Source organism: Gossypium hirsutum, chromosome A08 (genome assembly GCF_007990345.1).
Source record: "Gossypium hirsutum isolate 1008001.06 chromosome A08, Gossypium_hirsutum_v2.1, whole genome shotgun sequence".
Taxonomy (NCBI): domain Eukaryota; kingdom Viridiplantae; phylum Streptophyta; class Magnoliopsida; order Malvales; family Malvaceae; genus Gossypium; species Gossypium hirsutum.
In genome coordinates, this window is record NC_053431.1 from 56188766 (window position 1) to 56197928 (window position 9163).

Sequence of the window (9163 nt, forward strand, 5' to 3'; positions counted from 1 at the left end):
TCAAGTATTAAAATGGCACTATATGAAGCTTTATACAGTCGTAAATGTCGAACACCATTGTACTAGAGTGAGCTCAGCGAAAGTAAGATTCACGGGGTTGATGTGATCAGAGAGACTGAAGAAAAAGTGTACGTAATTCACGATAGTCTAAAAGTAGCTTTGCATCGACAGAAATTGTATGCAGACTTGAAACGAAAAGATATTGAGTTTCAGATTGGGGATAAAGTGTTGTTGAAAATGTCACCGTGGAAAAAGATATTGCGATTTGGTCGAAAAGGGAAATTGAGTCTGCGATTCATCGGACCGTATGGAATTATTGAGTGAATTGGGTCAGTTGCTTATCGACTATCTTTATCGTCTGAGTTAGAGAAAATACATAACATGTTTCACGTGTCGATGCTTCGACGATATTGATCCAACCCTTCACATGTTATTTCCCCAACCGAAGTTGAAATTCAGCCAGATTTATTGTACAGTGAAGAACCGATTCGAATTTTAGCTTGTGAGATCAAAGAGCTGAGAAATAAGAAAATTGCATTAATGAAAGTATTATGGCATCGACACGGGGTTGAAGAAGCTACGTGGGAACCTGAGGATTCTATGAGAAATCAATACCCTAATCTATTCACTGGTAAGATTTTCGGGGACGAAAATCCTTAAGGGGGAGAGTTGTAACATCCCGGTTTTAGCTAAATTGGAACAGTGGTTTTGAAACCAAAAATCTGAGGTTAAAAAATTATTTTAATATTATTTTTGGTGTTTACAGCATGATAGTATGTATGTGTAAAAATTTCATGAGCTAATTTTATCGTTTAATAGCCCAATTAGAGAAAAAGGACTTAATCGCGTAAAATGCAAAAGTTACATTCTACTTATTAAAGGTGTCAATTGGCCTTGGATTTTAATTATGATGGCCTTAAATGGTAATTAAACCATTTTAATTATGAGTGGACAAAGATGGACATTAATATGATGATTTTAATGTTTTAATACTAAGGTTAATATGGTAATTTGGTTATTTAACTAAAATAAATAAAACAAAAATTATAGTCATCTTTATTTCTTCATCTACAGCTGAAGATTAAGAGAAAAAGAAAGCTTCCATGTCCATCTAGGGCTCATCATATTCTTGGGTTAATTAAGGTACGGTTTTAGCTTAGTTTGATGATTTCTACGTTTTTGTAATCGTTGCTTTGTATTTTAGCTAGCCCATACCTTAATTTTGAAATTTGTTAATGATTTTGTGAAGTTCCATTGATGAATACCTGAGCTTTTGAATGTTTGGTGATGAAAAATGAATATTTGTTGATAGTTACACTAGTTCTGTTAAGTGATTTTAGCTAAAAATGCATTTTAAGGATTTAATTGTGAAAAGTGTAAATTGGGTGGATGAAATGTGAAATAAATGAAATTTTTGGGCTGTTAGGGACTTATATGAAATTCGACCAAGCATGAGTATTGTTGAATTGTGTGAATTTTGTGTATTTGTGAAATAGGGACTAAATTGTAAAAATGTGGAACTTTAGGGGCTAAAGTGTAAAAATGCCCAAATATGTGTTTGTGGACTGAATTGAATGATTTGATGAATAAGTGAGTTAATTTTGAATGTATATAGATCAAGAACGAAAGAAATCAGATTTAGATCGGGAAAAATTAAAGGTTATCGAATAGTTGATCCAGTATGTTTATCCCGAATACAAAGTAAGCTCATATGCAAATAGATGTCTTTAAATTGAATTATATATATTTAATTGTCATTGAACTGCATTGAATATTGAATGATCAAATACGAGCAAGAATCGACAGGGTTACAATATCTGAAAGTCCTGTACGAACCTCAGGAATAGTATAGGATACAAATGTCATACATTAGAATTATCGTTATGTGATTACGTGCAAGACCATGTCTGGGATATTGGCATCATTATTTGATTTCATGTAAGACCATAGCTGGGCTATTGGCATCGATATGTGAAACATGTAAGACCATATCTGGGATATGACATTGTACGAGCTATATGTGATTTCTGAGTATCCTTAACAAGTCCAAAAGGTTCAATGGGCAATGTCAAGTCGAGAAAGAGTGTGTGAATGAATTAAATGACTCAGGTACGTGTGAGATTCATAGAAGTATTGAAAAGGGAAGTATTTGATGAATTCATCTATGATATTGAATATGAATACATTGGGAAAGGTTTGTGAGCTTATATGTGCTTTTCCTATTGATGGAAATAATGTCGATTCATGTGGTAATTTTATTTCTATATGACTTACTAAGCTTTTAAAGCTTACTTTGTGTGTTCTTTCCCTGTTTTATAGATAATCGAAGCTAGCTTGGACTCGGGGATCATCAAGAACATCATCACTCTAGCAATCAACTTGTTGGTATTTTTTTGATGTTTTGTAAATATGGTATATGGCATGTATAGGCTAGTGTTATTGTGATATGTTTTGAGTTATGAAAATTAGCCATGAGAGTTGGCTTGTCAATGATGTAAATTTTTGGTATGTTTTTAGCCATGTAAGGTGGTTTATATTGCCTTATGTTTTGGTAAGCTTGGTATGGTTTTTATGATGGCTAGATGGTTAAATTATTTTGGTTAATTATCAATGATATGTCATGGTTGAAAGGGATTTGGCATGGTTGATGAACTTTGGCTGCATTTTTGTGACTTAAAATGGTACCATATGAGCTTGTGTACGTATGTGCAAAAAGGGTGGCAAATTGGCTTTGCAAATGGCCAATTTTTGTCCACACGGGCAGAGACACGGGCATGTGTCTCAGCCGTGTGCAACACATGGTCATGCTACACGGGCGTGTGTCTCAGTCGTGTCCGACACACGGTCATGCTACACGGCTGTGTGTCCCCTGGTGTTGAAATTGAATTGAAGTCAGTATGCTCCACACGGCTTCACACACAGGCATGTGATTGGCCATGTGACATAAGTCAATATACCCCCAAAATGGCACACGGTCTAGCACATGGGCGTGCGTGGCCATGTCATAGGGAACACGGGCTGGACACACAAGCGTGTGGTTGGCCATGTAGAATACCCTCTAGTTTTCACACGGCCTGGCACATGGGTGTGTCCTCTGCTGTGGGATGCAAGTTAGTATGTATGCCCTATTTTCACGCGGCCTAAGACATGGGCGTGTCTACTAACCGTGTGAGGCACATTGATTAACGCCAAATTATACATGTTTTTACCCCAAATACTTAGCATATTTATGGATGTTTACTATTAGATTTGTGGATTTTTGTGCTCTTAATCTGGTTATTTCATGTTTTGTACTTAGGAGAGCACCAAGGGTCAAAAGGAGCCAAAAACGAGCTAAAAAGGGACAAAACGGACCAAATCGAGAAGACCACACGACCTAAGCCTTTCCACACGGGCAGCTCACACGCCCGTGCCTTTCGAGGGTGTCGACCAAGGTTTACACGACTCACACGGCCTGGCCATTGAGCCCACACAGCCATGGTAATTTAACGGATCGAACATGGCCTGGCAACCACATCACACGGCCGTGGCACACAGGCGTGTCCCTTTTTCAAGGAGTTATATTTTACACGGAAAAAGGATACTTAAGGGGCAAGAAAGCCAATCAAAATCCTATATAAACACCCTAAGTATGACCTAGAAAGGGGCTCTCTCTCTATAACCTTTCTGGAACACAAAACCACACGCCATAAATTACTTGAAGGAAGCCAGACGATCCATCTTAAAAGCCGGAGCTACTCCAAGACTGAAGATCTCTCAAAGAATTCCTTCAGGGGTTTTAGAGTTTTATTTATGTTTTGTTATTTTTATACTTTTGAGATGTACTCTTATTTTATTATGAACAAAAACCCCTTAGATACCTAAGGGGGATAAAACCTATGATGGATCTTGTTATTATTATCTGAACTGTATGATAAATACTTGATTTGTTCTTGATTATGTGTTATTAATGCTTGAGTTAATATTCTGGGTATTAATTCATGATTTGATGTGCTTATGCAGAGGAGGAATAGACCCTGCCTAAGAGTAGATTTGGCATAATTAAGCGGAGTTGATTGGGTGCCTAGAAATATGGTTACGAGATTTTGCCGGATTAGGGTGAAACCTAATATGGAAGCCCATAGATCGAGCTAATGCAACCCTAGAGTGTTAATTAGAGAAAAGTCTTGGTTATTCAATAGACGTTATTAGTCTTGAGTAGGGATAATAACATAGGTTAAGGAGTCTCACGGATCAAGTCAAGTGAATAAATCGTCCGGTTCAGAGTCAGGTAACAAGTGAAATCTAGGTGGATTATCAATTGCTTTTCTTCAAGTCCTTTTCCAAACTTTCTCTTTGCTTTGATTAAATTAGTTAATTAGTTTAGATAATTAGTTTAATAAACAAACCCTTTTATTCTTAGGCTAGATAATAAAAATATAGTTATTATTAGTACTTTTGGTTCCCTTAGGTACGACATCCTGGTCTTGCCATTACTATACTATTGTTCGATAGGTGCGCTTGCCTTTTCATCGTGATAATAGTTAGTCTAGGCTTGATCTTCATTATAAAAATTTATTACTTGTTACAAATCAGTACGATCAAGTTTTTGGCGCCGTTGCCGGGGAATTGAAATATTAGGAACACTAAATTTTTATTACTTTAGCCATTTATTTTTCTTGCAATTTAATTTAATTTAATTATTATTTATTAATTTACTTTTTCTTTCTCTTGACAGGTTTTTATAGTTTATGACTAGAAGAAACCCGTCAGGACCCTTACTTTTTGACGAAGAAATCAAAGAGAAATAAGGCGTAGTTTACGATACACAGAAAACGAACAAGAAGACAATACTCAACCTCCAACCGACGAGATGGCTGAAAACCAAGACAATCAGCTGCCTCCTGCAATTGCAGCTAATCAAAATCCTGCTCCACGTACTATGTATGACTATGCTAAACCCTCTTTAACAGGAACTGAATCAAGTATAGTTAGACCTGCTATTGCTGCGAATAATTTTGAATTAAAACCTAACACTATTCAGATGATACAGTAGTTTGTTTAGTTTGATGGTTTGCAAGATGAGGATCCCAACACTCACTTAGTAAATTTCTTGGAATTTTGCAATACATTCAAAATCAATGGCGTTTCTGATGATGCCATCTGTCTTCGGTTATTTCCCTTCTCACTGAGAAGCAAAGCTAAACAGTGGTTAAGCTCGTTACCACGAGGGTCATCACTACTTGGGAGCAAATGATCGAGAAATTTTTACTAAAATATTTTTTGCCAGCTAAAACAACTAAATTACGCAATGATATCTCTTATTTTGTGCAGATGGACTTAGAAACACTCCACGATGCATGGGAGAGATACAAGGATCTACTGAGAAGGTGCCTTCACCATGGGTTACCTTTATGGCTGCAGGTTCAAACGTTCTACAATGGTATGAATCCCTCGACAAGACAAATGATTGAGGTAGCTGTTAGCAGAACCATAAACAATAAAACACCAGAAGATGCCTACGAATTCATAGAGGAGATGTCACTGAACAACTATCAGTGGCAAGTCATGAGGAGTAAGCCAACAAAAACAACCGGCGTTTATAACATCAATTCAGTCACCATGCTCTCTAATCAGGCAGAACTTCTCAATAAAAAGATTGATAGTTTTCTTGGTTCTACGCAGGTACATCCAATAATGACCGTGACTCAAGCGGAGGAGGTGTGCATACAGAATACCAATCCTTCAATCCTACAACTGAAGAAGAACAAGTCAACTATATGGGTAACAATAACTTTCGATCTCAAAATAACCCATACAGTAATACCTATAATGCAGGTTGGAGGAACCACCCAAATTTTTCCTGGGGAGGTCAAGGGAATCAAAAGCCACAAAATCCTCAAGGTTTTCAACAGTCACCTTATCAACAAGAGAAGAAACAGAACCTTGAAGGGATGCTTTCAAAATTCATCTCGGTGTCAGAAACCCATTTCCAAAATACTGAGACAACACTTAAGAATCAACAAGCACTGATCCAAGGACTCGAAACTTAGATAGGCCAGCTATCCAAACTAATCTCTGAGTGACCACAAGGTAGCTTACCAAGTAATACGGAACCTAATTCGAGGGAACACCTCAATGCAATTAGTGCCCAAGATAAGGAAGGATTCATTGCACCTGAGCCAAAATTACAACAAGACAACGCGATGAACAAAGGTCGAGAAGAGGTAAATGATGATGATCCTAAACAAGTAAGTACGAATTATGAACCTCGTGTGCCATATCCTAAAGTGATGATGAAAGACAGAACAGAAGAACAATTCAGTAAGTTTGTCAAACTCTTAAAGAGATTACATATTAACTTACCCTTTATTGAAGTTCTTTCGCAGATGCCCAACTCAGCAAAATTCTTAAAGGAACTTCTGGCTAATAAAAGGAAATTAGACGCTACATCGCATGTGGAACTCAATGCAGTCTACTCAGCTATTCTGAAGAATAAGCTACCTAACAAATTGAAAGATCCAGGGAGTTTTACAATTTCTTGCTTAATTGGTAGTTTATCTGTGAATAATGCTTTAGCTGATCTAGGGGCAAGTACAAATGTTATGCCGTATAAAATGTTTAAACGACTAGGTCTCGGTAAACCCAAACAGACTAGGATGAGCATACAATTGGCTGACAAAACAGTTCGATTTCCTAATGGTATTATTGAAGATGTTCTCGTTAAAATTGATAAACTTATTTACCTAGTAGGCTTTGTCGTCTTAGATATGGATGAGGATAACGAGGTACCTTTAATTTTAGGACGGCCCTTTTTAGAAACTACCAGAACCATTATTAATGTAGGCACAGGGGAGCTAACACTTCGTACAGGTGACGACACAGTAACGCTCAAAGTACGCGACTCAGTCAAAACCCCTAAGACTCAGGATAATGCTATAAAACCTATCGATGATAAAACTAATATTCAATCGTCCTTGCAGGAACCCTCTCAAACCAAGACAACAAAGACAGTGCGCTACTATCATGAAAAGAATAAAGACGTCCATGAAGAACGAAGGCTACGGATAGAGGAGCTAGACGAATGGCGAGAACACAAATCGAGAACACATGATAAACCGAAACTACGCCAAAACAAGCCCGATACCTCTCTTAATCAACTTAAGGTAGGCGATAAAGTCTTACTAGATGCCATCGATCCTCACATTATCACTACCACACTGAATGAGGAAATCCCTCTTACGGTACTCAATATTTTTCCATTCGGTACGGTAGAGGTGAGTCATCCCAAGTTTGGAACTTTTAAGGTAAACAACACCCGATTAAAACCTTATTTTAAGATTAACAGCAAGAATGAAGAGTATGAACTCCTCAAACCCCCATGATAAATCAACAGAGAGGTAAGTCGAGTATAAACTATAAATAAGCTCTTCTCGGGAGGCAACCCGAGCACTAACATATTTTGATTTTTTTTAATTAATTTCTAACACTTCAAATCATCAACTTTATCTTTGAATTGCAAAGTTTTTCAGCACACACGACTAGGCACACGGGCGTGCCTGAAGTCGTGGCCAAACAGGGGAAGAGACACGGCCATGTAAGACGACCGTGTTGAAGCAGGACATGATTTCCCCAAAACACGGGGTGCGATAAATCCCCACGGCCATGCGACATGGCCGTGGGTGAACTTGATAGGAATAACACGAGCGTGGGATAGAAAACCACAGGCGTGGCAGGGACAGGGCTCGATTCTATTTTTTTGACACGGGCATGTTCAGCCGTGTACAACAATACACGGGCGTGGTACCATAACACACAGGCGTAGGAGAACCGAACAATGCTAGGCACGGCAGTACGACATGGCCGTGTGCCACACACGCGGAAGACACATGGGCGTGTGATAGTAGCCGGGCACGACCACATTTGAAAAAATTCGAAAAACACGGGCTACCCACACAGTACACAGGCGTGGCCCAAAGTCGTGTGCCCCTCCCCTATATAAACAAACCACTGTTCATCTTCTTCCTCCTTTCAAAAACCTAGCCGAAATCCACCCTCCCCCAACCTTTACTCCCTATTCCGGCCACCATTCCCTAGATTCTCACTTCCCCAACCCCCAAACCACCCTCAAAGTCACTCCACTTGCATTAATCCCCATTTCCCCCTCACTATACCCTCTATTTTCCCACCACACGGTTTTCTCTCCGCGTCACACGCCCGTGTTCGCCATCACACACCCGTGCACTACCTTACAACAGCCATTGGTTCACTTTCTTATCCTTGTTTTTTTCCAATTTGTGTTGTTACATTAGTATTTTTCATGCTTTATATAGATATTGTTACTATTACAAATATGTTTTAGACAAGTTAAGAATTTACTTTAGAATTTTCTATATTTGACATATTTAAAACACTAAATTGCATATACTTTTTTTAGGCCTATTGCTTAACTATTGATGTATGTTGGATTCTATCAATGATTATATATTTTCAGGTATATTATGTCATCATCAAGGGGCAAGAAGGCCGCGGTCCCTTCCTTAAAAAGACGTAGGGGACCGGGTTCTTCCTCGGTACGAGATATAGCCGAAGATCGGCACTCGTTCCTTGAATTCTCGCAAGCTTCACAGGAGGAGCTATTTCAGATACTCCGCGCACGACCCATCACCATAGGTCGCTGAATCGAATGGGCTGCCGTAGAGCAAGTCCAGCTCGCTGATACCATCCGTACCCTCCTGTCCACCGACCCATGGGAACGGTGGTGATGACGAACAATAATGACCCAGGCACCATTCACTTCTGATTAGGCAGTCTAGTTCGTGTGATAAGTGTCCCAGAGTTTGGAGTTGCTCTAGGACTTTACACCGATGAGTTTATGGAGGAGGAGGACATGAATGCACTCCCACGAATATCCACATCTCCCCCTCCTTGTGCTGGAAGGCTTTGGCACCACTTTTTTTCACCTACGACCCCAGTCGCTCGAAGGCCTCAACTCTCCCCCCTTCCCTCCGCTATCTCCATGCCATATTGGCTCACACATTGACTGGGAGGAGAGAGAGCACAAGTGTCGTCAACACCCACGACACCTACTATTTATGATGCATGGCGAATGCACACGTGACCGACTTGGCATATTTCATTGTTTTCGCCATTTGCCATCAAACCGAGCGGCATAGGAAGGGAG

At 39.2% G+C, this 9163-nt stretch overlaps 1 non-coding gene across 1 annotated transcript; it reads right to left on the reverse strand.

Annotated features, from left to right (window-relative positions):
* Positions 1 to 5280: 5280 nt before the first annotated feature.
* Positions 5281 to 5387, reverse strand: LOC121205334 (small nucleolar RNA R71). Its single transcript, XR_005900415.1, has one exon. It is a non-coding gene; the product is annotated as a small nucleolar RNA R71 (small nucleolar RNA).
* Between the last annotated feature and the right edge of the window lie 3776 nt (positions 5388 to 9163).